The sequence below is a fragment of the Dermacentor albipictus genome, chromosome 1 (genome assembly GCF_038994185.2).
Source record: "Dermacentor albipictus isolate Rhodes 1998 colony chromosome 1, USDA_Dalb.pri_finalv2, whole genome shotgun sequence".
Classification (NCBI taxonomy): Eukaryota; Metazoa; Arthropoda; class Arachnida; order Ixodida; family Ixodidae; genus Dermacentor; species Dermacentor albipictus.
In genome coordinates, this window is record NC_091821.1 from 114,533,768 (window position 1) to 114,559,086 (window position 25,319).

The window sequence follows — 25,319 nt, forward strand, 5'->3', positions numbered from 1 at the left end:
GGGAGCAAGGGCACAGACTCCTTGTCAGGCAATCACTTGCCTTTTGGTCTGCGCCCTAGGCAACTGTACCACGTTGTCTGAAAAAACTCTTTGACTCTTTGAGAAGGACATCGAGGCACCATAGCAGCCGCCGGAGAAGAACGCCTCACTTTACTCGCTTGACCCCCCTGCCTCGCGCGCCACAGGAGAGGGCACGCATCTGGGCGGCGTTCCTCGCTCGCGCACGCGAGGTTGAACCGCGTTCTCCGGCTCACCCTCACACGCTTTCACTCATACGGAACCTCACGGCGATGGCAGAAATGCTCCTAGAGTGTCCATGTAATTGCTATCACAGTAAAAGAAAATGAAAGAAAAAATAAAATAAAACGCACACTAGCTGATGTTTTCCATGCATGCTGCCTGAGGCCGGTCAGACAACGAGGGCACACGATGTGAAAGGAGATGCGAAATAACAACGATCGACGGCTGGTGAGTTAACAGGACGCAAAACCAAAGCGTACGCAGAAGCATCATGTCAGTGGTCCATACGTGCTTGGGCAGACTCGCACCCAGCCGCCGCAAGAACATAGCTTCAAGGGGAAAAATTGGTAAAAATATATCTTTGGCGCACGCGTAGGCATGACGAGCTTCGGAAGGTATTGGGGTAATTGGGGCGATGTGCCGCAGGAATACGCGTCTTGCCTCGGTCATAAGCCAAGAGTTTCTGGAGCTGCTCGCCATACGTGAGGCACGAATGCGCAAATGAAAGATACGCTGAAATGTCCTTTCAAAAATAAAAAGGAAAGAAAAATGAAAGAGCTTGAGGCTACCGAACTTTTTTTCTTCTTCTTTTCCTCTATACTAGTCGTCACGCTCCTATATATACGAGATACCTGAATATGCCGCAGGTCAAAGAAGCAGGCCAGCCGAGGGCGCTTGTTAGTCTCGTCAGAAGCCATGAAAACCTGCTCGCAGCCTTTCGACTTTCCGACTGCAGCAAGTTGCACGTGTCCCACTCGTCGTCGTTTTCGACGTTTCCGCTTGTCTTATTATTTTTGATTTTTTTAAGCCGATGAGCACCAACCTGTCTCGCATGTGCCGACTGTGAGACCAAAATGAAGACTAATCGCACTCCGAATAGGAAAACCGAGCCAAGCGCCGTTGCAAATGAATACGAAGCGCTCTTTGTGCTGTCCACCAGAATAATCGGCTTTCTCCTTCGATACTCATTCGCCCTGAAGCATTACTCGCGGACATTCACTGCTGTCGCCAGAACCTCACTGAAGCCGTTTAGTGCTTGATTTTTCTTTATTTTTGTAATATATCTTTTTTTTTGGCCTTCATACTCTGGACATCACGCCTCCGTGGGAGCGCTGATTTCGGTGCCCCGAATCGAGAACGTCGAATTTAACTCAAACCAGTACGCGGTCTCCCGTAAAAGGCTACACTATGCAGCGACCAGGTGCACCTTTTCGCTGGAGAAATGCAGCTACACTTCCGAAGATCGTCCAAAGATCGTACGAAGTGGAGCGTTGTACGTTGTTATGCAACTGCAAGGCGTGCACACCAAAAGGGCTGTCGCGACGGTGACCCAGCGACTATGTAACGACCCTGCTGTTTGGTTCAACGCCGCGAGTTCGACTCCCGGCCTCGTCATGGTGGCTGGATCATTGCAGATGAGGCCATGGATTGAGTGTGTGCCCAATTCTAAGCCTTCGACTGTATGGCATCCTACATGTCGCTTTAAGGCGGGAAAACACATTCCATCAATTAATACATCGGAGGTATCCGCGGAACTTGCGACGAAGAAGTTTTGACTCGGAGTGTTTGTGTTATCAAAATAGATGCTTAAATCTACGCAGTTAAGCCAGTTTTACTCATTTATCCTCTGATTGAGTTGGGTACACATAAGGCGCACAGACTTCAATAACAAAACGCCCTTTTTTATCCCTCAGGGGCTACATATACCTATGTTAACGCATGAATTTCTCAAGAAGTCGCATTCCCCTAGGTAATCTAGGCTGACGACGACGAAGTGCCTTCTTCTTAGAACGATTCTATCTGTGTTCTCTGGTTTCCGACGAATTCTTCGGAATTTCCTGGTGCCTCGGCTCCCGGTTTTGTGGCCATGGACGCGGAGCCTTCCAGAGGCCCTCCTGGCCAGAGGTCATCAAGGCCGTCCCTCACGAGGAAGAGAGGAGGAGTGCTCAGTGACACCGAGGACACTGAGTTATACTCGATGTCGGATGAAGACTCATCGGATGATAGCTTCATCACTGTCCGCAGAAAGAGGGCCAAAAGGAGGACTGTCAACGCGAACCCATCAACGCAAGCGAGCACGGCGACTCTGAAGTCAAGGCCTGAACGCTAGCCTCACGCCATCGTGTTCGTACCCGAAGAGCCCTCAAACAACCTCCGACTGCTAAACAGGCAAGAACTATCTGTTTTCTGGGAAGGGGTCGTGCCGAATGAAATTAAGGACATTCGGATAAATACACGCAAAAATGTCCTCGCAATCGATGTTACCAACGGGAGTGCGCTCGAAAAACTGAAGCAAATCTCGGTGCTAGGGCGCATCAAAGTGCGTTCATATATCCCAATGGATGACGCATCCACAGCAGGTGTCATTTATGACATTGATGTCGCCATTCCCAACGCGGACTTGCCTATCCTCGTCAAACCAGCCAGTGAGGGTGTTGTCATCACGCGTGTGAGCCGCCTTGGAACATCGCGCTGCGTCAAACTGATCTTCAAAGGAGATTTCTTACCAACACACGTGAAAGTCGGTCACTTCCGACACCCTGTTCGGCCCTTCGTACAAAGGCCTCTTCAATGCCATCAGTGCTTTAGGCTAGGACATGTCAAGGGTGTCTGCCCAAACTCGATACTGTGTCCCCGTTGTGCTGAACCTCACGCGGAGGAGACGTGCCGGGCTACTGTCCTAAAGTGTGGCAACTGTAATGATTCCCATGCTGCCTCGTCTAGGCACTGCCCTCGCATCAATAAAGAGGTCGCTGTTCTCAAGCAAATGGTTCGGGACAATTCGACACACAGGGAGGCTGCTGCAACTATCCGGCGTCGGCGTCGGCGTCACCGAACCTCCTCAAAAAAGGCAGAGCCGCGAAAGGAGAGGGCCGCTTCCATTGTAGCACCCACATTCTCCAATCAGGCCAAAAAGGGGCTGAACAGCACAAGGAAGTCATCTGAAAGGAATTCGTCTCAAGAAGAATGGCCTGCGCTTCCGAGCCAGCAACCTCCCACAGAACTACAGATTGTCAAGCCCGCTCGGGAGCCTACTCCTGCCGCTGATGCCACGCCCAAAACAGATCAAGTCCTTTCAATGCTGCGTCCCCTCATAGATGCCATTCGAGTGATTCTGTCGAACCTTGGAACTACGTCTGCTCAATATGCACTGAAAGTACTGGACGCCTTAAGCCCAGTGCTTGAGTCCCTCGAATAGAGACATGGCCAGCCATCGCCCATCGTTTCGAGAGGAAGTCAAGGCAGCGTCAATCATACAGTGGAACGCAAGAGGACTAAAATCACGCCTTTCGGACTTTTGTCAGTATATATGTACTAATTTGTTCCCAGTCATTGTCATATGTGAGCCTAATGTGTCAAAACCAGTCAGATTATCGGGATACGAAGCTGTTATATCCGCAACAACTAATGCATGCAGCAAAGTCATCGTTTTTATTCGTCGAGAACTGACCTATGTTCGCCAGCCGATTCCGCCTCATGATAAAAATCATTACGTTTGCCTCACCATTAAAAAGGGCAAACTCATGTTTACACTTGTAGGCGTTTATATATCGCCTTCAAGTATCTTTGATCCCAAACGATTAACGAACATCTTGTCTGTGTGCCCTGCCCCATATATCATCATCGGAGATTTTAATGCGCACCATATAGCATGGGGAAACGCAAAAACAAATGCAAGAGGGCAAAGACTTGCAAACTTCGCCTGTAACCATGGCCTTTCACTTCTGAATGACGGCAGCCCAACGTTTATACGAGGCGTGAATTATGGCAGCTGTCTTGACCTAGCTTTCGTCTCCAGCACTTTCACTAGATATGTTAAATGGTTTTCGGATATCGAGACAGACGGGAGTGATCATATTTCCACATACCTTGTCATCAAAGGAATGTCCAGTCCCACCCCACGGAACACCATTCGATTAATTGATTGGACCACTTTTACTTCCACCATGGAGGATGCTTGTCGAGAGGGCTTGTCCTCTGGATTAGAGGAAGCAATCAAGTCTGCAATGCTACACGCCACGCGCACGGTCACGGTTTCGTCGAAGCACACGGAATTGTATATAGAGTTGGAGCGACTTCGTGCGCTCCGTCGTCGTGCGGAGCGGCGTCACCAGCGTACAAAGTCCATCGAAGACCTTAGGACAGCCAGAAGACTACAAAAGAAACTTCAACGTCGCGTGGATAGATTGGCATCTCGACGTTGGGCAAGATTTTGCCAGTCACTAGACCCCCGAAAGCCACTTTCCCACATCTGGAGAACCATACGTGGTCTACGTTCCTTCCCTGAACAACGCTTCCCCTTCAAGGCGCTGGCGTTCTTCCAGGGGCGGCTAGAGGCTGATGTTGCAGAAGACTTTTGTGCAAGGATCGCTGGCCAAGCAACCGATCCAGGCTTTCCAGCCCCCAGTCGCATCCCTGTTTCACGTGACGGCCGCATGGATCTTCCATTCATAATGGAGGAACTAGAAGCGGCTCTTGCTCTATGCAGGCGTTCTTCATCCGCGGGACCAGATGGAATATCCTACCGCACCTTGAACAACCTGAGTGATGGCGCACGGAGAGAACTGTTACATCTCTACAACTTATCTTGGCAGGATGGCATGGTTCCCGAAGAATGGAAGATAAGCCGCTTGGTCCCTCTCCTGAAGCAAGGCAAGTCTCCACTTGAAACCACCTCATACCGCCCAATAGCGCTGGCCAGCTGTGTGGGAAAGATAATGGAAGAGATGATCCTTGCCCGCTTGGAGTGGTACCTGGAGCACTACAACATGTTACCGAATTGCATGGCTGGTTTTCGTCGAGATCGCTCTTCCATAGACAGTGTTGTCGATCTCGCTACGTACGTCCAGCTTCAAAAGTCACGCAAAAGATTATCTGCAGCTCTGTTCTTGGATGTCAAGGGGGCATACGATAACGTATCTCACGAGGCTATCCTCGATGCTCTTGAGATGGTTGGCCTAGGTGGTCGAGTTTTCCAATGGATCTCTCATTACCTTTTTATGAGATCGTTCTTTGTCTGTACCGGTGATAGTAAAACCGCACTACACTACACGTACCGAGGTGTACCTCAAGGCGGTGTACTAAGCCCTACCCTATTCAACCTCACACTCATTGGTCTCGTTGATCATCTGCAAGCAGCGATCAAGATATCAATGTACGCCGACGACATATGTATATGGACCTCAGGTGTGACACGTCCTCAGATACGTGCAAGACTTCAAAAAGCTGCTACTCTAACAGCTCTATACCTCCGCAACCAAGGTCTTGAAATCTCGTCAGACAAATGTGCACTGATGGCGTTCACTCGCAAACCAATGACACCCTACGCCATATCAATAAATGGCCAGATAATTTCTTATGAGAAGACTCACATATTTCTTGGCATAATCATTGATAGAGATCTCTCATGGAGCCCGCACGTTACCTACTTGAAAAAGCGTCTGACAGCAATCTCCCAACTTTTCAAGTTTCTGGGAGAAAAGACTTGGGGAATGTCACTGCATGCAATGTTGGAATTGTACAGGGCTCTTTTTCTGGGCTTCTTGAGAAACAGTTTGCCCGTACTGACCAACACCTGCCAGACAAATCTTCGTTCTCTACAGGCTATTCAAGCTCGGGCTCTCAGGGTTTGTCTTGGTTTGCCACTGCACATCGACAGCAGCGACTATTGCGATTGCTCAGGACCAACCTATACAAACACACATTGCGGTAGAAGTGTTGAGAGTGCACATTAGGCACGTTGCCCGTGCCTATTCCCACCATCTGGCAACACTACCATCAGAAAGGCCGCAGACAGCTTTTTGTACTACGATTTCGGAGTATTACACCTGCCTCCTATCAGTCTACACCCCCGCAACTAAGCCATCGATTCCTCCATGGTGTTTGGCTCGACCCGCAGTGCACCTCACCGTACCAGGAATCAGGAAAAAATTTGAGCTGTCATCACCAGCTCTTAAACAACCAACTCTGCTTCTTTTGCACGAGAGGTACGCCGAACACGTACATATTTATACTGATGGATCGGCAACTCTCCAGTGTTCCTCTGGAGCCGTGGTCTTCCCAGCGAAAGCCACCACCATCAGTTTCAAGACATGTCACCCAACGACACCGATAGCCGCGGAACTTGCAGCCCTTCGCGTTGCACTTCTGCTCGTCAACCAAGCACAACCTCGAAGGTGGTCAATATTCAGTGACTCCAAGGCTGCACTGCAATCTTTGCTATCGGCCCTGCGGCGCGGACCACACGAACAACTGGTATTTCAGATTAGAGAACTCATTCATACCTTAACTGAGAAAGGACACCACGTGACATTTCAGTGGCTTCCAAGTCACTGCGGAGTCATAGGGAACGAACACGCTGATAACGCTGCTCGGTCGGCTCTTCAAGGGGACGAAGAGGAGCCGATACCGTTATCAAGGACAGATGCCGCTCGAAAACTTCGAATGATCAGCCGTCACATCACGTTATCCTTGTGGAACGCTGGAAGTTTTCACAACTACCGACTCCACCATCTTGACTCCTCCCTACGCCTTTGTATTCCAGCTGGGCTCTGTCGTCGCGAAGCTACCCTGCTTTGTCGACTATGGCTAGGGGTGGCTTTCACCAAGTCTTTCGCTTACCGAATTGGATGGGCCGACGACGCCTTGTGTGAGGACTGTGGTAACGAGGAGACTTTTCAACACCTTCTTTGTGACTGTCCTCGATATACTTTACAGAGACAATCACTTGCAACCGCGATAGCGCGCTTTGACCAAAGACCTCTCACAGAGGAACTCATTTTCAGATACCGCCATCATAAGCCATCGCAGCAGAGGGCGACGAGGGCACTGTTGCGGTTCTTGAGGGCGACAGAACTGGACAGGCGACTGTATCCTGAACAGATGTTGATAGTGCTACAAGTGTGTGCTGTGCGATGACAGTGTTCGGTGACAGTGACCGATTGTGATTGTGTGTCTATGCTCCTTCCTTTCCTTATCTCTACTTTGTTTCCACTTTACCTCCCCCTCCCCTCTCTTCCCAGCGTAGGGTAGCCAACCGGATTTTTTTTCTCTGGTTAACCTCCCTGCCTTTCCCCTTTCCTCTCTCTCTCTCTCTCTCTCTCTCTCTCTCTATATATATATATATATATATATATATATATATATATATATATATATATATATATATATATATATATATAAAATTTCCAGCTATATTGCACGGCTTTCATAATTTATTTTTCTTAAAGGGGCCCTGTATCACTTTTTATCGAAGTGGCGAAAGACATTTCAAGTGAAAATAGGCTATTTCAGAGAGGCTTTGCGGAAAAAGAATTTCAATGCGTTCAGCAAAAGCGGAGTTATTGACACGGCTTCCGCTGTGCTCCCGCTCCTTCGTCAAGTGGCGCGCGCCCACAACGCTCCGCCTTCTGAATGTCACCGTGGTGCGCAGTTCAACTCTCATTTTGAATGTTTACGTAGACGCCACAGCTTTCGATTTTGGTGCCTACGACAAGCTAAACGTAAACCAAACGCACTTGTCCTCAGTGCGCTTAGCCAATGGACTCGTGGCGGCACCCCGCGGCGGCCTCGGTATCTACGCTGCGTAGCTGACCGCAGCTACCAATAGCAGCCGCGTATGGGAATCCGCTTTATTACGAAATAAAGTGTCCAGAAAAGAGTGAGGAGTAGGCTTCTTTTTGAAAAGAGAGTATTTGAGAGAAAGGTGACTTCGCGCTCCGCTTGCGAGCTTCACGCACCGCGTACAACAGCAAAGCTTGGCTCAGATGTTCACAGCAGCGCATGCTAGCCGCGCACTAGTATGTTATTTCACCAAGCAGCCCGAGGGGTGCTTCAGGGCTCCTTTAACATTCGCGCCGAACGTGACGATATATGTTCTCATAAAGGCTATGCGAGCGATAAAATTTTACATTTTGTACCACCTGTTACGTATCAACACCCCAAAGGCGTTAATTGGATGTTTCCTAGAAGGCAATCCACCACCCATCCATCAGCATCTATCCAGAGGTCAACGCAGCGTCGACACCGATTCTAGACGGGTCCACAAAAGGTCACCAACCCCACGATTACGTGGTAGCATGAACTGAGTGTGAAAAAGGGGGGGAGTGGCACCAAATGCTACCAAACAACGACGGCGGCCCTGGATACCCATACCCATACCATCGAGCTTGGAGGCGGAGTTACTGCGGAGTGTTGCGAGCATAGAGTTTCTCACTATATTACCTGGAGGGAAATCTGGTGCTGCTGCGCTGTGGTATTCATGGGAATGCCGGTATATTGTGACTTCGGATTGGCACCGTTCTCGGAGAGCCAGGCAAGCACCGTTCCGTCTGTCACAATGATTCATTTTCTACTAAAACTGCACGTAAAAAGCTGTTTAAGCTTTATTATTAAAAAAACACATGTGTGTTTAACTGTAAGAACTTGTTATTGCATGTACAATTATATGATACGTAAAAAGTATCAGCGGCCGGCTAAAATTGGAGGACAGACGACAAGATTCGCGTTCACTTTGAAACAGTTTGTCGTCTGTTCTTGCTTTTCTTCTTTTCGTCATGCATTGTAGGGGAGTAAAGATGCAATTTGCGTGAATGGAAACATTTTACGAAGATTTTACTTTAAGAACGCGTTATTTGTGTAGCCATATCCCCGTTTCAGACGAAGCCTCTTGCAACACCAGCCAACAAAAGCCTCGCAGACACACATACCGTCGTTCCCATGACGGCACAGTGCCGCTTAAGAAACTCCCATAGACGGTGGCGCCAGATTTCCCTCTATGTGTTATAGTGAGGAACTGTATGGTTGCGGGCATGGCCGTGGTATCGCAACGCAGCCGACGATTGTGATTTGCTGCTCGACAGTCTTCAGGGCCCGCATTTGCAAAAACGTTCTTACGCTAAAAGTGCTGGTGACAGCCAATAGTTCTGTGATATATATTATTAGCGAACACGATCAGCGAATGATAAACATGACTTACGAACGAAAAGCTTTGTGAATGCGGCCCTAGATTCCCTAGTCGACTCGCCTAAGGGAAGACGAGGGTATTAAAAGTGGAGGCTTTTCGAGCAGTGGGACAGAGGGTCCTGATGTGAACTTAGACGTTTAACTTTCTCGTGCATAGAGTGGGCTTCCGTATTGGACCCATCTAAGCCAATAAACCCTTTTTCCTTCTTTTCTATAACCTTACGTAGCAGTCGATCGGCTTGGTGGATTGCTGGCCCTAACGACACCCTAAGACGCGACGCTCCTCGATGGCTCAATCCCTTAGTTTCTCTGCAGGGACCGTACTAGAATACATGACCCTTGAGCTTCGCTTCGTGGATTGCCTGACACCTTACCCGACTCGTTGATAAACTGCTTAAGATGCAGGGATTTTTTCAGCAACCATAATTATATCCCTGTAACAGTGATTGGAGTGATTGGAGTGACAAAATAAAAGTGATTGGAGCTGACAGAATCAATGAAGGAGGAACAACCGCATGTTTTAATGTAAGATTACATTCTGATAAAAAAGCTCGTAAAAACATCAACTTGAAAGAACTGCAAATGAAATAACAGTACGCAAACAGGTACGCATAAAATGCTTCTTTTACGCCAAGAAACTATATAGTACATTAGTAACAATGATCGTCGTTTTTTTTCTTTCCGCGCGTGTTTCCGCAACCGTGTATTTCTGTAGTCCGTATTTTATTTATCTTTTTCACCTTGATCTTTTATTAACAGTAGTTGATGTGTTTTACGCTCCACAACTACACTACGTGCCAATAGTCACGGCGTAGGGTCCAAAACTACACTATGGGCCGATAGTCACGGCGTAGGGCGAGGCTTCGCATTGGCGTATTTCCCTATTTATTATGTTTGTTTGTTTGTTTATCATACATTCTATCAAGGCCCGAAGGCACTACAGAAAGGAGTAGTAACAAAGCAAAAATTTGGAGAACGCTTAACTTCGCCTTTAAGAGTGGAACGCGACAGCAAAGACCCCTGACTGCTTCACACGCTTCCCGGCAACTGGAGCGTATGTAAGCGTCATGGAGTGTTTTAGTTTGGCGTTTTTACGCTCCGTTCGGCAGTTGAGCGAAGTGGAAGCGCGAATACGCATGTGCCCTCCGCTTAGCCGCAAGCTCGCTAGCGGAGCGACAAACACGGTGTGCTTACAAGCTGCCTCAGCGGAGCGCTGAGCGCCGCTGCCCTCCTTCGCTAGCGAGGATGGATGGATGGATGTTGTGAGCGTTCCCTTTGGAACGGGGCGGTGGGTCGCTCCATCAAGCTCTTGTTCTTTTATTGCCAAATGTCCTACCTATGCTAAAAAAACATGAATAATTCCCATAACCAAAGTTTCTGAACCCGTATTGTGAACATTTTGTTTTTGTACACCTCTGTTTTTTGTCATTTCCCTACTTTGATTCAATCAATCTTCCAATTATCGCTTAGTAGTCTCTACTGCGGACGTGTTTACTTTCCCCACGCTCTCTCTGAATCCATGGGATTCGAGGAGGCCAGAGATGTCTAAATCGACCGCTGGAAAGATATCTTCACATTGTAATAAAACATGGTCCCTCGTTTCCCTAGTTTTACCGCAGCAAGCACATGCTTCTTACTCCTTCTTATATCTTGCTTTATAAGTGCGTGTTCTAAGGCAGCATGATCTTGCTTCGAAAAGTAATGAGCTTCCCTTTGGGCTGTCATAAATTGTTTCTTTCCTGATTTCGTTTTTTTACTCTTAAGTAGCTACTCATGGCAGCTTTCTTTTCCATTACCGCCACCAATGAGATTATCTCAGCCTCTCTGACTTTCCGCTTGGCGTTCTTTGTTGCTGTGTTGCTCACCATACAAACCCCACATTTGGTGATAAGCTTCCTAGTTCTTTTCCTCCACTGCGAAGGTGATCGGAGCGCACACTGTTGCGTTCGACCGTCGGGGGCTGGCGATCTTCGGGGAAGTGACCGTCGGGAGGGCGCCGGCATGTCTGCGGCGGCGACTCGCTTTGTAAGGACGACAATGCGCCACGTCCCCAACGGAATGGCGCGGAGATGTCTAGACGTAGCCGGCGGACCAAGTATTGTTAATGGATTCGCCGTCCCCGTCACGGTTTGTTTGAAGTGGGGGAACTCCAGGAAGAAGAGGTTTGGCGGCGCCGTCTCACGGGCCTTAGAAGTCGTCATTCAATGGACAGACGCGGCGGCCACGGTCTGCGGGGGGAGCACTGGGATCAAGAGGCGCCTGCTCAGGACAAGACCTGTGTCTGCGAAAACGCTCTCACCTTGGTGTGATCAGTGCAACCTGTGCGGAAGTGAGTGCGTAAACCCTCCCCCTCAAAGGTGTGTCGGCTACGATGACTTTGGACGCTCCGTTTGGTCGAACGGCCATTTTCCCTCACCTAGGGATCTAGGGAGGACAGAGTGTTTATAAGCAGCTGTTGCGCGGCTGCTGAGTGTGAATTCCTCTTTCAGTCATGCTAGACTGATGAACTGTAACGTTCTCATGTCGATACTGTAAATAAATCTCATATTCCTTGTTCTCGATGAAAACAAGTCCCTCCTTTCAACACCGTCCTCAGCGTAGATGAGTTGGACGATGGCATGGGCCAGCTATCATGTATTTCATGCCCGACCCGAACCATTACAACACCCTTTCTCGGGCGTGTATCGAGGCACCTCGTTTGCCGCGCTCTTTCCAAGATGGCTGCCTCCGCTGACATGTTCTCGACCATGCCGTTCACTTCAACCACGCCTTTGTGTTCGTATTGCGCATTGCAAGCATATATGAAAATTTATGTTTGCCAAATGAAGTTACAAGTGCTGACCCATTTGAAAACCCCCGCAGCGTTAGGGTTGTGGTGCGCGCTGTGCAGCGCGCCGGCGTCAGAAAGAATTGGATTGGATGCGGAATGCAAGCTGACTGGCTATCACGTGGCGTTCCCCAAGACAGCGCTTTATTTTCCATTGGATATAATGGACGGGTAACGCAGCACAAGCGCACGTCTAAATACTTCATTTATCGACGACGGAAGCAGCAACCCACGCATCAAGGCGTGCAGGCGCGTAAACAACACGGGTGACGTCAGGGACGCCGACAACTGCGACGGCGGTGGCATGAACATCAGCAATGGCTAACACCACACGCAGCACGCCCGAACACCTCGAGATCTGGCAGGTGGAATTGTCGCCCTTTCAACAAGAAGGCAAGTTCACTCTAACTCTTCATCCAAAATCACCTATACCCTCCTCCCCCCCCCCCCTCCTCCCGACGTCATCTGCCTTCAGGCGGTCGGGAACCAGCCGATCAGGCTACGGGGGATCACCGAAGGTCGCGGTTTTAGATCACAAAACGGTGACGGCCGTGGGACAACATTATCAACATCATGATATTAATCACGTGCTAGTGGAAGTCCTCCCGCAGAAGAGGGGCAGACGTAGCACTTTCATTCTGAATTTGTACAGTCCGCCGAGGGCTCAGAAAGACGACTTCCGCAACATCATGTACGACAGCGTGAGAGCCGCTGGCTGCAAGCAGCTGGTAGTGGTGGGAGACATGAACGCTAGACACACGACTTGGGGCTATACCAACAAGACACGCAGAAGGGGAGGTCGCTCCTCGATGCGGTTGACCAAATGGGCCTCGAATTGACAACCAACCTCCTCCAACCAACCCGAGTAGGCAACAGTGTAAGTCGAGACACGTTTCCGGACCTGTCATTTGTCAAAAACGCAAGGGAACACTCGTGGGCGCACCTGGGCGAAACATTGGGTCACTACATCTTCAGCATCTCAGTATCCACGCCGAAACTGAAGAGAACAATTGGCAAAATTAGGCTTACGGACTGGGAGGCATTCAGGCAGTACCCCCCACCCGAAAACGGTATAACGGACATAGCGGAATGGATGCTGCACCTCCGGAACGCCCACATCCAAACCACTAAAACCATCCAGCGCATGGTCGAGGCGCCCGAAGTCTACTGCCGGCTCTTACACCTATGGGGAGCCCGTGAGGGCCTCCTCAAACGGTGGAAGTGACAGCGGTTAAACCGGAAACTACGTCTACGAATCGAGAAAATAACAGACGAAGCCAGAAATTACGCAAACGAGCTGACGCAGCATAACTGGGTACAGTTTTGCACCTCGCTCAAGGGTACCCTGAGTACGGCGCAAACGTGGGCCATCTTACGTTGCCTGATCGAGCCCGACAAGGCGAAATCGACAACCAGTGGGACGCTTCTAGAAATCGCTCACAAGTTCCCCGGAAACGACCAGGATCTTATTGACACCCTAAAAACCAGATACCTGGGTAGCGATCCCATACAACCCTGCCTCCTAAAATATGAAACAGAACCAAGACCAGAACTGGACGCTCCCATAGCGGAGGAAGAGGTGTATGTCGAGGCACGAGCCTCACTGCGCAAAACTACTCCCGGAGTTGACCAAGCCACCAATGCCATGATTAGAAACTTGAGCCCGATGCACATCCAGAACTTCACCGAATACCTAAACGAGGAACTCTGGAGCAAGGGCCACGTACCGAACGAGTGGAAACACGCGGAAATCGGGACCATTCCCAAACCCGGCAAGAAGCCAGCGATCGACATCCTGCGGCCCATCTCGCTGACTTCGTGCCTCGGCAAGCTGTACGAGAGGGTCATCGAAACCCGCCTCCAACATTACATAGAAAATGGTGACCTTTTCCCGCACACCATGCGCAGAAAGTCCCGGCCTGAAGCCAAGCAAGACGCGTTCGTAATCCTAAGGGAAGAAGTTCTCAAGGGCACCCCGAAGGGAGGAGAACACCTACTGCTCGCACTCGACCTAAAAGGGGCCTTCGATAACATCTCTCACGAGGCCATTCTCAAGGGACTGAACGACATCAGCTGCGGGGAGCGCATCTTTAATTACGTTAAATTGTTCCTGACGGGCCGGATGGCAACCATCGGAATGGGCCAAACTCGATCGGATACGATCGACGTGCCGAACAAAGGAACACCGCAAGGGGCGATAATCTCCCCGATTCTCTTCAACGTCGCAATGCTAGCGCTGACCAAAGAGCTGCAGAAGATCCCCGACCTAGGTTACGCCCTGTACGCAGACGACATGACGCTCTGGCCCACCAAGGGCTCCCTAGCGCGAAAAGAGGCGACCTTTCAAGAGGCCACGACGGCCGTGGAGAGATTTGCGGCAGCGAGCGGGATGCGTTGTGCGCCCGAAAAGTCCGAGGTGATCCTGGTGCACGTAGGAGGAATCTACAAGTCCCCCGGCCCTATCGACCTCTATCTTGAGGGCCAGAAGATCACGGAAGGCAATAAGACTAGGATTCTGGGTTTTTGGATCCAGATCAACCTGAAAGTCTCCCACACCATCCAAACCCGCAGGTCTGCCACCAACCAGATCTCGCGGATTATAAAACGAATTACAAGAAGCCGCAAGAGCATGCGAGAAAAGGACACGCTTCATCTCGTCCAGGCTCTGGTGATCAGCAGAATAAAGTATACCATGCCGTATCACTATCACTCGTTAAACATACGCGACCAAGAACAAGTCGATGCCATCATCAGAGGCGCGTACAAAACGGCACTCGGTCTCCCTGTCACCGCCTATAACGAGAAGTTAGCGGCCCTCGGGATCCACAACACCTTCGCTGAGCTGTCGGACGCGGTTATGGCTTCTCAAAAGGCCAGACTACAGAACACGGCGGCGGGCAGAGCCATCCTCCACCGGACCGGAACGTCAACGGAGCTCCGTGCCCTCGATGAGCAACGATCACTCCCTCCTGAGGTCAGAGGCAAGATCAAGGCGAACCCGATACCGAAGCACATGACTCACGAGCTCCATGAAGGACAACGCAAGGCTCGCGTCGACAGACAGCGCCGACAATTCAAGGGTGACCCGTAAGTAACGTACGTGGACGTGGCGGCGTACCCTATCGGGGGCCTCTTCGCGGTAGCCGCCGTGAACGGGAGAGACAAATCCTTGACCCTCGCGGCCTCCGTAAAGGCAGAGACCCCAGCTGCGGCTGAGACCATAGCCGCGGTGCTGGTAATAAAGCAAGAAGACAGGGTAGGCAGGGAAGTCCATGCCGTTACCGACACGCAACAGGCCTGCCGTAACTTTACCAATGGACGAACACTGCTGCTGGCGGCTCAGATTCTGGGCCCGAGGCTGCAAGAATACCATAAAATCACGTGGACGCCGGGCCACGCGGGTCTGGAGGGGAACGAAAGGACGAACGCCCTAGCTCGAGCGCTAATCAACCGAGAGGGGCAAGACCAATCGTCTCATCAATCCCCACCATTTACCTTCATGCCCCTGCCGTCCAATTACTGCGACCGACTCGATATCCAGCGACTCAACCACAGGATTTATCCTCCGCCTCACAGAAAGCTCAGCACTGAAGATTCCGTAGCTCTCCGACTTATTCAGACCAACACAGTTCCAAACCTACACAGATACAGTAAAATGTTCCCACATACATATCGCGGCATCTGCCACTGGTGCGGCGACACACGCCATACACTCTTTCACATCTCGTGGGGGTGCGGGGGCAAACCTCAACACTTAAAGACGCCTAGCACGTCATTAGAGCGGTGGGAGGTACAGCTGACCGGCGATACCCTGGCGGGACAAGAAGCACTCGTCCAGCAAGTACGTCGAGCAGCCATGGCCAGTGGAGTCTTGGAATGAGGACACCACCCACTCGACCTCAAGAGCAACCACCTCGATGGTCCGAATAAATGTTTTTTCTCTCTCTCTCTTCATGGCCAAATATGTTATCTATATTCGTTTTACTTTATAAAAGTGATCAATGGGTGTTTTTATTTCGTTTCCTTAGCCTGAATTTGACCAGAGGGCGCTGCAACTATGAAAAGCCTGGTCCGCTACGATAAACGCATAACTAAAATGGCAAAATCACCCGCTGCTCCGCTGTGCCTTAACGGGGCAACTCAGAGCAGAACGGACCATAATTACGCTCAACTAAAACACTCATATGTTTACTGTGAAACGCTGGCCGCGAACGCTATGCACGAGGCGGGATTTGCGGTAGAAACGTGTGATCTTGCGTGGGCCGCGATGCGGCGGAAGTGAGCACCAGGGGTGCTATGCAGGATGCGTCGAGTTTGGCGAAACTCGGGATCTTCACGAGCTCTGGCGACACCCCAAGATGAAAGCACGAATGGTACCGAGACACAGTTTATCTTTCGACAAGCCTCCAGTTTCATTGGTTTATCAAGATTCACTCTGGCTGGCTATCATTCCTTGGGCGTTGCCTTCTGGGCGGTCGACAAACTGGGGCTCACGTGATCATACCGTCGGTGCATGGTCGTGCCTTCTTTCACTTGTTTGTCGTTCCACCGAGTGCATTACATGCAGAAGCAAGTTGTAAAACAAATGCATTTAGTACAATAACATTAGTTACTTTAACGTGGTTTAGAAGCATTTTGAAGCTTACGAGATGTGCACTGAATGCGTCTTAGACTAATTTGTAATTTAGTACGCTTCGCATTATACCACGAGGGAACGCTGTAGTGGCGTCATCACATCCATTCAACGGGCAAGCATGGCGGCTAAGCATCAGAGAGGCCCAGTGTAAACAAACCCGTACAACGAGCTTGCAGTGCGCGACGTAGTGATCTGGCTCGACGATGGCCACTGTTTCTTGGATAGTTCTGTTACACCGTGGGCAATCTTCCCGTGCACCCGGTAAGACTGTCAATAGCTTCGGCGATTTTACAGATCGCAACGCGCACCTACTGTTCACGGCGAAGTGCTGAAGAAACAACTTGTCCGGTGCTGCTTCTGCGAGTGCGCGGAGTTCCTCCACTCTGCGTGACTGCGAGCGTCACGAACATTACATAGTGTGGGCAAAAGGCAGACATCCTATATAGCGACGATGCGACAAGGAGGTGGTACCGACGATGGATCTCGCTACCAACACAGTGAAGTAGACATCGACAAACTGCAGGTAAGTATATTTCTACTGTTTCATATTTAGCATAATAAGAGTGCACAGATTAAGTCACTTTCGTAGTAACGAACTGAATGTCTAGCAGTATAAGAAGGCAGTGAGAACCAATGAGTGTTCGTGCTTTTACATGCAAGTGGGCCCGCGAAAATATGGAAAAGATGAAGGTAACCTTCACTAACTTGGTGAGATAACAGAAATTCATGAGTGACATTAAGCCAGCAAAATTTATGGAAGAGTATCTTTATCCAAGTGAAATATCAATAGCAAGTACTGATATAAAGCAGGAAACTTATACAAAAATTTCATGGGTTGAACAGCACATGGAAGGCATTACCGAATCGTGATCGCCACGTGACCGATATCCTTGAAAAAAGTCTAGAATCATTGCATTCCACCGGTTATGCAATATGGGACATAAACCTGGAGGTTAACAAATAAACTTGAGATGTCAAGGACTGTGCAGAAAGCGAAGTAACAAAAATTGTTGGAGATAGCATTAAGGCAGGAAGACAGTGGCGTAGTAAACCATGGCAACTGATATGCTAGTTGAGATTAAGAAAAAAGAAAGGAATCGGCAGGCAGGCCATGCACGTATCCGATCACTTGTTGCCAATTCTTATCAGGTGATTACATAAGCATGACAGAATGGATGTCAAGGAGAGGGAACTACAGCCGAGGATGGCAGAAAATTGCGTAATTGGACAAAAATATGATGTTTGTAGTCATAGGATGCAATCAGCTCGTATAAGACGGGATTGTAGGGTGAGGCATTTGTTTTGCAGCGAACAAAAATAGGTTTGTGGTGCTGACAGTAGAGACTCGTGAAGGTGCGGTGCCACCTCAGCTGCTGGCACACTAATCAACATGACAATTGGCTCTGAAAAAGAAAACCCCAGTTATGAAAAATAAAGCAACGTTGTCCCAACGCATTGTTTTATTATGCATACTACACTAGAGCCTTCCACAGTTAAGGGCACTTAGTACTAATAGTGCAACGAGCATTTTTCTTTGTAAATAATGGTTTGTATGCAGCTGATTCATTCCAATACACTTTTTTGCAGCAAAACATTCTGCTGCTGGAGGCACTCAACTGCCTGGTGGCAGTAGGCGAGCGCCAGGCACGTGATCTGGAGAGTGTGGCAGAGGTCCAGAGGGCTGCTCTGCAACAGTAGTATCGGTGCCCTCACTTCTCTCCTGTTGAGCCCACAGAAGGCACCTTATAAAGGAGCTTTCAGTTTAATATTTTGTTTATTATTCAAGAACATGAATAAAATTATTGCAGTAAACATTCTGCTGTGCATATTAGGAGACTTGTAACATGCACTTGGTGTCCCTTCAAAATAGGCAGAAACGTAAGACAACCTGTGCCACTTTTGGACCATGTAAATAAAAAATACACTAATGCAGCATACACGTCATCGTGCTGTTTGTTCTTTCTATGTGCAAGAAAACAGTGCGTGTTGATTAGCCACAAGATGAACGGTGTGTGTAATTCACAATGAAGACAGGAAACAGCAGGAGCTTAATAATGCTATCACCTATATATATATATATATATAGACTGTGCATATGACTGCAACACTCCCCGATTCAAATGTGCCATTACATGGATGTTCGATACCACATATTCTTTAACATTGTGTTATAATTGCATGTACCATATTTCACACATCTTAAGCCCTTGCATAGCACTCTTCTGATGTATCCATTTCATAGGCCAAGTAATTGTACACTTTGTCCTTTTGTGTTGTATGAAAAGCAGCAGCCTTTACAGTCGTATAAAACTTCAGAAGACAGGAGAGGCCCCACCCAGATGACCAAAGCGCAGCAGCCGATTGCTTACACGTCTAAAGAAATAGTCCCTCTCCGACGAGCAGGTATTAGTCTGTCTGGCGGCACGATGCCAGTCTAGAGTGCGTGCCCATTGGTGCAGGCTTGTGTTCACCTGCCTTAAAGTGCAGATTCCGCAGCCTGTTGTATCGGACTATAGAAGTTGTATCGGACTATAGAAACACGTAATGCCTTGCACCAGTTGCATAGACTTCTGCAACTTGATAGCACACAATGATCAGGAGCAGAAATCTATGAAGGCATCCAAGCAAAGCTGGCTGGCCACACTTCCATTATGAGGGGCTGGAAAAGGTCTCGCCAAATATTCCCATGACATCCTTGAAAAAGAGGTGGTGTTTGGCACTTCTTTAGAATCAAAAACAGATTACACTGAATGTTGTGTAGCACGTCAAAACAAACCGAGCTTGGTTATTTGCACAGCATGTAATGGGAGGTTGTGCTTCACATAGGAAACAAACTGCTCTGACGAGTACAATTTTGAGGCCGGTATGGCACCTATTATGTCAACTGTGCCTATATACGAATTACACTTTTCACAGGCCATTGATTTCACCATTATTTTTGTATGATGGTTCTTTCAATCAGTGCTTGTATTACATGAGCAGGTGGATTTGAAAGCAAAGCTTTGTTTGCAAACCTTCCTACTTCCATAATTGTGTGGCAAGGCACTGGCATGTTGTCGAATAGCTCACACTTCCTCGGACCTGCACCAAAGAAGCCCAATGCTCTAATTGAAGTTGGATCGCACAACAATTCAATGGCACACAAAGAAGTGTAACACACACAGCAAAGCATTCTGCTGTGTGTATTTCTCTTTGTGTCCCGTCAAATTGTTATGCAATTAAACTTCAAGCTTCGATACCAATACACTGTCTTGAACCTCACCAATGCTCTAGTTATTAGGCCACAATGGTGCACATCTCTGAAATTTCGCAACACAAATTAGCTCTCCAAAAAATCACAAATGTTAAATTTTGCAGCACAGCTGTATGTATGCACGTGCCATATTCTTCACCACTAAACTCACAGGAATCAAAGAGGCAAGCATTAACCAGCCTTGCTGCTGCCATTACCATTATCATGACACCAATGGAAAAACAGTGCCACGTTTCAGTAAAGGGAGTGCTGGAGGGAAAGGTGTGACAGCGAGGGCTTACAATAAAAATAACAGTTACGAGACATGTTCAATGCCAATATATGCTGCATGTCGCTCAGCCTACTTTGGCATTGCGGCAAGCGTTTACTCGTTTGGGCATAGACACGTTTTGTGTAATCATTGCTCTAAAGCTGTACAATTGGTCTATTTGCTCTGCAATTTTTATTTTTATCGTGGTGGGTTAAAGACCCACTTTTCATTGGCATCTGCACCACATTTCTCCCGATATGTAATTTTGCCTTGGTGGTTCATGACATCTTCACATAGAGAGAGTTCTGCAGAGTGTCAGATGTGCACTGTTCTACTGCTTAAGAATTAGAGCCCCATTATGAGACGAAAATATACAATTTATCCATCCAGAATAACACCGCCCCCCCCCCAAAAAAAAGAAGATGCACTGAACCTCTGGCACATGCATCGAAAGTGAACAGAGCAAACAATCTGAAGTATTTGCTTCATGCAAGCCAACCCACTAAGATCCTCAATGCATTTTCATTTCACCACAAATGCATAGGCACAACCGGCTTGGCGTAACATCCACATCTCGCGCTGCAACAAATTGTGCAATGCCTCGCTGTTTCATAGTGCGGCCGATAGATTACGCATGACCAAAATTCAGCATTGTGCATACTTAGTAACTTCACCAATGAAGAACCCCAAGTTCTTTATGAGATTAGGATTCATAGGTTACTTCACACAATTTGTGATATCCATTTATCTATTTATACTTAAATAACCTCTTTCCCAAGAAAGTGAGCCATTTGGAAGGCACCCTGACAGACAATTAGAACAATCGGCAAAAAGTGATCAACCAGCGAAAAAGTCTGTTAATCACAGTAACGCTGACATTGAAGGCGCCTTAATTCCTACGTACGTTCCGTCGACACACCCCACTACGTTCGTAATGTTCCCACGAAGTAGGAAGCATTCTTTTATATATGCCCGCTCCGCCGCAGTATTCTGGAAAGCTAGCCACAGCTTACGCACTGCCGCATCGATAAGCGCGTCAGACACATCTCTGGCACAGTTGCTAACAGTAGTTTGATGGCGTCCAATGTAACGCTCGGCGCCGACGCTTCCCTGAAAACTCCCAGTCCCGTAGAAACGGAGGGCACAGATGACTTGCTCTACGACGGTGAGCGAATGAAGCCCGCCACGCTGTCTCCGCAGACGAGAGTCTTCGCCTAGCTCGTCACACAGCCAGCACACTGATGTCTTCGACAGGCAAAAATGACGCTGAAACTCCCCGTCGGTCATGCAGGTGAACGGGTCCGGACGGTCATACTGACGCTCGCTGCCGCTGGATGCAATGAAACAGGCTGCTGCTGCCGCCGCCATGTTCCCGAGTTGAACTCGGAGGGGGGTTTCGCGATGTACGAGTTTAGCACGAGTTCGCCTGTCAATCAAAACCAGAGGTCACGCCCCGCGCGAGGCATGTAACTATTGCGCGCGCACCCACTACAATTGGGCCACGCCCAACTTATATTCCGGCAACAGCGACGCGGTGTCGAGCTGAGAGGCATCAACAATCTTGACCGCCGACACAAAACACGCACAACGCACTGTCATCGGTGATGTACTGAGCACCACTATGAAAAACAAAGCGTTGACTGTCGCTGGCTTATGCATACATCTTCTCGGGCTGAGATGGCCGCACAACACGGTTTCATTGCCTGCATTGTGGCGCGTAGCGCACAGTAAATAATTATCGGCACGTCACTGTAGCTGCTTGCAAGGCGTCGATGCGTCGAGGGGGACGACGATGCTGAAGAGTGCGTATGGCAGCAGTCGTTTGAGATGGCTGCTCTGTCATCGGTGATGAAACGGAGCCACGGCGTCGTAAACACGATCAGCGTCCGAGAATCGCTCGCTCTTCTAGACCCAGTGCCATGGCATTTCTTCATCACAAGCACTGCGCACTCAACAGTTCCAACACCTCTCTCCGTTCGAAATCTGATTTCATAACTGCACACAAGAGCCCTCACCTGCCAAAATGCGAGTGCTGCGGTGTCGTTACGATATCCATCTGCGGTCGCTGCTGGCTCCAGCAGAGTTAATCCGCAAGCACCTTCGACTGCAAAACACACTCATATAGTGCGCACATGCGCTCAGAGGCGCCTTCACTGGGCAAGCGATGACAAGCGATGAATTGTGTCGCTGGGGCAGCACGCACTTTTCGCAATGTATCGCAGAGGCTTCGCGCACAAAGATAAACAGGTACATTTTCACTGAATTGCGTCACTACGCACTCTAAAATAACATACCGCCATTTCGCAGCGACAGCGGTTGTGTAGTTTTTAGTTGGTAAAGCGGGGGCCGGTCTAGTGAAGCGCCTGCGATGAACAGCCGTACCGCGGCGCTGCGTTTCTATTCCCCTAATAGAGAAAGAGTGGCCATGACCATCCATAGATCATGACCGACTTTATTGCGAATAGCACTGCAGCGCCCCTAGGCGACTTATCACCGTATGAATGCCCTCGTGCGTGCGACCCGCTTCAATGTACCGCTTCTAAGCTTTCGCCTCCCTGTCGCCACTCGCGGCAAGAAATGCAAAATTTAATAATTTGCTCGACCTCCGTTTGTCATCACAAATTTATAGCATTGAAAACGAAAAACAGATACCTAAAGAAATAAAAATGTTTGTTATTTTATTTGTTGTGTTTTAACGTATTCGTTTGAGTGAAAGTGTAGGTGCAAGAATGCGCCGCATGTACCCTGTCCGCATTCGATGCAGAATAGAAAGACAGTGCGCGAAAGATGAGGCACGCCCTTGACGCGCCCGGGAAAGGCGTGGCAAGCGGATCACGGCAAGTGTGCAGACAGACAGCGGGACAGTCACGGTATCGCTAAGTTGCGATAATCCGTTGATAACAATAAGCGGCGCTGGCGCATTCGTTTTGCAGCCTTCTGCGCTTGAAACGTGGAAGCAGCGTGCCGCGCAGGGTGCGCTCATGTTGTCATACGCGGCTTTTTGTCTACATAATTTTTTGCCTGCACCTTCGGCGCGTTTCGCGCTATCTCCGTTCACTGACTGCCGTCCAGCAAATTCGGGTAAAACTCGGGTGAACGAGAAACTGGGCGCATCCTGCATAGCACCCCTGGGGTGCGATCGGAGATGGTTGTTCGGCGCGTTCGTTCGGTTACCGGCGCGCGCGATTGGCCTACTCCGCGCCGACGTCGCCTGCCGCGGGGCGCCGCCCCGTTTTTGGTGACGTCAAAATGACGACACGCTCCTGTCAATCATCCGCCCACCGAGCATTTCGTCCGAACGCGACGGGAGTTGAGAAGTTTGGAGCGATCATACGGCTTCGCATGGCGCGTCTGGTGGATTGGATTGGATCCAACAGGCGGCCTTTTCGGCTGCGGAATGGCACGAATGGCACGTTTGAATCCGATCCATAGTTTAATTCTAGAAAATGGCGCTTCCGTTGGAAACCTCGGTTGTTTCGCTGGCGTTTCTTGAGGAAGGAGGAGAGTGGGTGGGGGTGCGAAACGTGTTTGAAGAAATGGCAGAAAGTGAATTCCGGCGTCGTTTTTGTTTCTCGAAACAAATAATTTGTTGGTTGTACAGAGAAATCGACAACATCATCGGTGCCAGCGAGCCACTGGGATGTTGTGGCTGCCTCTTGAAAAGTGCGCCACTCTTCCCGTCGTTTTTTTTTCTTTTACCTTCTCGCTGTGCGCGACACCACCTAGGGACGACGCAAAGAACCTAATAGTTATAAATTGCAGTAGTCACACGTACTGCTATTTGAAAACGTGTTTGGGCTTGAGAAGAAAAAATACGTTTTTTTAGACAGATTTCATTCAATTGGAAGACGAGAAACATTTGGCTTTGTAGTATACTGTTTGAGAGCAGACGACAAACGACGCAGGTAAACTTCCGGGGACGTGACCGCTTCCTGATTGGCTGCTCTCTCGGCCCCGCTGTCACAAATTTTGCATACTGCAACTTTGTGACGTTGCAGCAACTGAACAGAACGCGTATCGAACAAAATATCTCCGATCGCGCCCCAGCAGGAGGTATTGCAAGGAACCGGGTGCGTCGCTCCGTGACCCCCCAAGACACCCGCGCATCGGCGCGCGCAAATGGCGGACGCCGCGGCCGGTCTGTGTATTGTAGAGACATTGGAAAAGAGGTTTCTTTGAATTTTTGTGTAATATAATTATGTTTTCTCATAAAGTCAAATTAGAATCCGAGAGCTATCATGTCTGTAGGTTGGGTGTAAGTCGTAGTTTACGATTTTTACACGTATTTTAACTTGAGAAATTTAATTAGTTCAGTAAATTCCTTGCGTCACGTGGAGGACCTGGGTATGCGTGGTGCGAAATCTTTTTGCCGTAGCGATGTCTGACGCCGCGCGCGGGACGCTGACGCCGGATTTTCTGCGAAGTAGGCTCCTTAACATCTCCATTATATAAAGGAAAAAAATTTAAGCGATAGCTTGGTATACTGCTGGTCTGAATGACGATGTATCTGCGATGTGAATGTTGGAAGCAGGAAGGTAGTTCCAGTCGATACTTGTGTGAAGTGAAAAAGAATCATGGTACTTGTTCGTTCCGCAGGATCGGAGGGCAACTTTATATCTGTGGCAGATTGGAATGAAACGTAGCAAGGTGGGGTAATAAGTTGATTCTTGAACATGTGGTTAGGATGATGAACTTTGCTCAATAGGCAAAAGCGAGCACATTTCAGACGTAATGAAAGATCTGGCAGATTCAGACTTCTTTTCATTCATATGTTACACTGGAATGGCAAGAATAGTTAAAATCAAGTTAGCTGCTCGATATTGTATCGCTTCAAGGGTAAGGATTCGTGATGCTTGATTGTTATCCCAAATTGCATGATGATGATGAAGCAACATTTGCTGGGCCCGAAATAAATCGGTGGTGCACGCAGGCACCAGACGGGGTGGTTCCCTAGTTACGGGACCCATATGTTTCCAGCAGCTCCTGGCCCCTGTCCGTCAGTGCGAGCTGAATCGGTAGGGCGGGGCTGGATAACAAGGTCTCCCATCGCTCAAGGGGTTGGGGTTTGGGGGTGTTGGTGGGAAGGGGAGGAGGGGGGGTCTTGAGCTCTGTGCACTCTGCGAAGACGTGCGGCAGGGTGCCCTTTTCT

General features: G+C 49.1%; 1 long non-coding RNA gene across 4 annotated transcripts in view; it reads left to right on the forward strand.

The window, feature by feature from the left end:
- Positions 1–25,319, forward strand: part of LOC139055569 (uncharacterized) — a 135,609-nt gene that overhangs the window by 65,825 nt on the left and 44,465 nt on the right. The window contains exons 9-10 of one of the 4 annotated variants that reach the window (XR_011511863.1): positions 16,962–17,190; positions 18,255–18,604. The exons of the other annotated variants lie outside the window; for them this stretch is intronic. This is a non-coding gene — a long non-coding RNA (uncharacterized lncRNA). Of the gene's footprint in view, positions 1–16,961; positions 17,191–18,254; positions 18,605–25,319 lie in introns of those variants that run through there. 4 annotated transcript variants of the gene reach the window in all.